A 5,000-nucleotide genomic window follows, 5' to 3' on the forward strand; every position below is an offset into this window, starting at 1 on the left:
TATGTATATATATATGTATATATGTATATATATATATGTATTCATGTATATATATGTATATAGTATATACAGTATATGTATATATATATATATATATATATATATAATATATATATATATATTATTTTTCCTTTCTTGTGGACGTATGCACAGTTTTGTCCCTCACCAGGAATGCCACGAGTCGGGTCTGTCCAGAATCACTGTCGAAGACCAAAATTATGTTCTTGTAGTTCTTGTTCTCGCGAAACACTTCCTTCGAAGGCCTATGAAAGTGGAGGGGTGGGGGAGTCCAGCCGGTACTTTGCTTCGTGGTCCCAAGAGCTAAGAATGGCTCCACAGCTAAGAAGGGCCCCACAGCTAAGAAGGACCCCAGAGCTATGAAGGGCCCCGGAGCTAAAAAGGGCCCCACAGCTGAAAAGGGCCCCATAGCTAAGAAGAGCCCCAGAACTAAGAAGGGCCCCAGAGCTAAGGCCCCACAGCTAAGAAGGGCCCCAGAGCTAAGGCCCCACACCTAAGAAGGGCCCCTCAACTAAGAAGACCCATAGAGCTAAGAAGGGTCCCACAGCTAAGAAGAGCACCACAGCTAAGAAGGGCCCCACAGCTAAGAAGGGCCCCACAGCTAAGAAGAGCCCCACAGCTAAAAAGGGCCCCACAGCTAAGGAGTGTCCCACAGCTAAGAAGGGCCCCACAGCTAAGAAGGGCCCTACAGCTAAGAAGGGCCTCAGAGCTAAGAAGGGCCCTACAGCTAAGAAGGGCCCCATAGCTAAGAAGGGCCCCATAGCTAAGAAGGGCCTCACAGCTAAGAAGGGCCCCACAGCTAAGAAGGGCCTCACAGCTTAAAAGGGCCTCACAGCTTAAAAGGGCCCCACAGCTAAGAAGGGCCCTACAGTTAAGAAGGGCCTCACAGCTGAGAAGGGCCCCACAGCTAAGAAGGGCCCCAGAACTAAGACCCAAGAGCTAAGAAGGACCCCACAGCAAAGGCCCCACAGCTAAGAAGGGCCCCACAGCTCAGGCCCCATAGCTAAGAAGGGCCCCCAGAGTCAAGAAGGGCCCCAGAGCCAAGAAGAGCCCCACAGCTAAGAAGGGCCCCAGAGCTAAGGCCCCAGAACTAAGAAGGGTCACACAGCAACCATCCAACATCCACCTCCCCCCCTCCCTCGAGAACAAACACTTTCAATTACCCCCAGCCCCCCCCCACACACATTATACACATACACAAACATAATTATACTTATCACAACACACATCTTTTTATAAGTATTTACCATCAGTTGTTATGTGGATGTGCAGTGTCTTGCTGTATTGCTCTGACCTAGGGCAATGGGCGAGATGCAGGGATGACCCGTCATCCAGGAGGAGCCAAGATAAGAGGGAGGGAGGGGTGGTGGATGGGAGTGGAGTATGTGGGGATGGAATAGGTGGGAGTGGATGTTATGTATTTTTTTTTGTACCTCCCTTGTAAGGGGCGAAGAGCCCTTGGTATATATATATGTATGTATTTTATTGGGCATCAAATCCTCAATTTTGAGGAAAATCTTTGCCTGACCCGGGGTCCTAAAAGGGGTCTTGCGTCGTTATGCGAAATTTCTTTTTGAGGTACATCCCGAGCCCGTGACTTAAAATCAGTGTTTCTGAACGTGGGGCGTACCACCCACATATGGGCAATTCGGTTTTCCAGGTGGGCAATATGGAAAATAGAGGAAGTATGGGTCAATTTTTTATTTTTATTTATTTTTATTAAATTTTTGTTTTTTATTTTTCATTGATGCCTTGTTCTTTGTGAGTGGTTCTAAACCATGGTTTTATGCTTTTCTCAGCTGAAGGGGAGTTTCTTTTTCAAATAATAAGAATTGTATATCACCACATGGTGGATATCAGGGTTTTTAAAGGTTAGGTTAGGTTACGTTAGGTTAGGTGGAGCATAGGTTAGGTTAGGTTAGGTGGAGCATAGGTTAGGTTAGGTTAGGTGGAGCATAGGTTAGGTTAGGTGGAGAATAGGTGAGGTTAGGTGTAGCATAGGTTAGGTGGAAGATAGGTTAGGTGGAGCATAGCTTAGGTTAGGTGGGGATAGGTTAGGTTAGGTTAGGTGGAGCATAGGTTAGGTTAGGTTAGGTGGAGCATAGGTTAGGTTAGGTTAGGTGGAGCATAAGTTAGGTTAGGTGGAGCATAGGTTAGGTTAGGTTAGGTTAGGTGGAGCATAGGTTAGGTTAGGTTAGGTGGAGCATAGGTTAGGTTAGGTTAGGTGGAGCATAGTAAAAAAAAAATTGAGAACCACTGCTTTGCATCATACAGTAAACTCAATAGAGCGACTTAGTCTATAGAGCCCAAGGAGAACGCGGAGAGGGCAGAAGAGTCCTGGAGTTTAGCTGAATGAAATCTTGTCTTCAGTCAGAATCTAGAATCTATGAAGGAGTATTTGGAGTAATTGCTTCCTGGATTGAAATAGATTCGGTTATATAAACATCTAAGCAAGATAGTGTAATGACTCATTTGTTTTATATTATTTGTTTATTTGTTTGTTATTATTTGCTTGATTTTCATTTATTATTTACTATTTACCTGTTTGTTTATTGTTTAACCATACCTATGCTTTTATTTATTTTATCATTATTTATATTATTTTATTATTTTATTATTATTTATATTATTTACCTCCTATCAACATTCGTCACAATGTATACACATTTATATTATTATAATTTTTATTTTTCATTCATTTATCATTATTATATATATTTTTTGCATCCGACCTATTTATGGACCAAAAGGTCTCCTGTCGGCATGCTCCGCCTTTGAAATCCTTTGTAAAGGTTTGGTTGACCACGAGAAAGAAAATGAGGGTGAAACGTGAGGTAAACTTCCCCTAGACTTTCCATGAAAGCATTAGTTGACGGGGGGAGGGCGTACACCAGGAGACACTGAATAGCTACTGCCGAAGCCATGAATGTTGCCTGTTCCGACAGTCCCAAAAGCACATAGGGCAAAGGTGACTGCCTCAGTCGCAGTTACGCGCCTCCTGGTGTAGGCTTATCATTTTATGGATGTATGTGTAGTCTTCGTTAATAGTCACCTTTTTGCTCCGTGTTTTAGGTCAGAATTAGGCTCTGTTCACAATACCGGTTTCAACCACCGCGGTTTGAACCGCGGCGGTTCAATTACAATGTAAGTCAAAGGAGGCGTTCACACACAACCGCGCAGTTTTTCCTTTTCCTTGACTCTGCGGTACCGCTCCAATGAATAGGGCCTAAAAGGGTGAAGTTATACCGCTGAGCATCTTACCGAGTCTGACAGGTGATGAATCTTTCTTTGTAAAAAAAAAAAAAAAAAAAAAAACACTCTTTGGCTGCATTTTTCGTCTTCATGGTCTGCTTGGCCTTCCAGTGTCTCCGTTTCTGCAGACTCTTCGTGCTCAGCGCTTCTCACCTCAATTCCAACCTTCTTTTCTTCATTCTTCCAAATTTATGGATTAGCATGACAGGTGGTAATGGACGTGGAACTGCCTAGTGTAGGCCTTAAGGTCCCTTGAAGTCTCCTTTATTCTTATGTTCATATGTTCCTTGAATCTCCATCAGAAAAGTTTCGTTCTTGCGCTGCAAGGAGTCTGTTCAAGGTATAGCATACGTCATAAGGCATTCTGACAAGTCAACCGTATTACATGTCTCTCTCTCTCTCTCTCTCTCTCTCTCTCTCTCTCTCTCTCTCTCTCTCTCTCTCTCTCTCTCTCTCTCTCTCTCTCTCTCTCTCTCTCTCATCTCTCTCTCATCTCTCTCTCTCTCATCTCTCTCCATTGACTACCTCCCTTCCTGTCATTGCCAATGTTCAAACACCATCTAACTCTCTCTCTCTCTCTCTCTTTCTCCTCTCTCTCTCTCTCTCTTCTCTCTCTCTCTCTCTCTTCTCTCTCTCTCTCTCCATTACCCCCTCCCCTCCTGTCATTGCTCATGTTCAAACACCTTCTAGCACATCTGATCTGGTACTTTCATAAACACGGCCTCTGATCTATCCTTAGCTATGTGTTGCTATTCACCAACAAGTATACCACCGATGCCGTTTTGTGAGAATTTTCCACAAATTTGTGTCCGAGAAATTTGCTCTCACGGGATGTTTTGTGAGCAAATTATATGTTGCAATGAACTTGTTTGTGTATATAATAATTCCTTCTTTTTGTGGTAAAAATGTCCAGATTTCCTTGTGAGAATTTTGTAGACAAAACCTCTCTCATTCGTGGGAACTGTCATAGATCACAGTGGCAATACAGAAGTGTATCGTCTCTCCAATTCCCCCCCCATGTCACTCTTGTTCTCGCTATCTCTCTCTTCAACCCCCCCTCATGATACTCTTCCTCTCGTCATCGCTCTCTCTCCATTCCCCCATCCCCCCCGAATGCTGCTTTTACTCTCTACCGCTCTCTACACTCTGGACTCAGTCCTGGAAATCCCTCGGGTGACAAAACTCACGCGATTCAGTTCTCTCTCTCTCTCTCTCTCTCTCTCTCTCTCTCTCTCTCTCTCTCTCTCTCTCTCTCTCTCTCTCTCTCTCTCTCTCTCTCCCTCTCTTTCTTTTTCTCTCTCTCTCTCTTCATTTGCTCGTCTTTTTTTCCCCTGCTTCCTTTTCCTCTCTCTTTTTTTTCTCTTTTTTTCAGTTGCCCGTCCTTTCTCCCCAAGCTTCCTCTTCCTCTTTTTTTCTCTTTTTTTTTTTTAGTTGGCCGTCCTTTCTCCCCTGCTTCCTCTTCTTCTTCCTCTTCTTCTTCCTCTTTTTTGTTGCAGTTGCCCGTCCTCTCTCCCCTGCTTCCTCTTCCTCTTCCTCTTTTTTTTTTTGCAGTTGACCGTCCTCTCTCCACTGCTTCCTCTTCCTCTTTTTTTTTTCTTTTTTTTCAGTTGTCCGTCCTTTCTCCCCTGCTTCCTCTTTCTCTTCCTCTTTTTCCATTTACCCGTCCTTTCTCTCAAAACTTCCTCTTCCTCTTTTTTTTTTCAGTTGCCCGTCGTTTCTCTCTTGCTTCC

The 5,000-nt window shown here is 43.9% G+C and overlaps 1 protein-coding gene across 3 annotated transcripts in view; it reads left to right on the top strand.

The window, feature by feature from the left end:
• The window catches only part of RNF220 (ring finger protein 220), a 349,206-nt gene that overhangs the window by 59,707 nt on the left and 284,499 nt on the right, over nt 1-5,000 (top strand). The window lies entirely within an intron of this gene.

The sequence above is a fragment of the Oratosquilla oratoria genome, chromosome 23 (assembly GCF_046742065.1).
Source record: "Oratosquilla oratoria isolate Oo_2021 chromosome 23, ASM4674206v1, whole genome shotgun sequence".
Taxonomy (NCBI): domain Eukaryota; kingdom Metazoa; phylum Arthropoda; class Malacostraca; order Stomatopoda; family Squillidae; genus Oratosquilla; species Oratosquilla oratoria.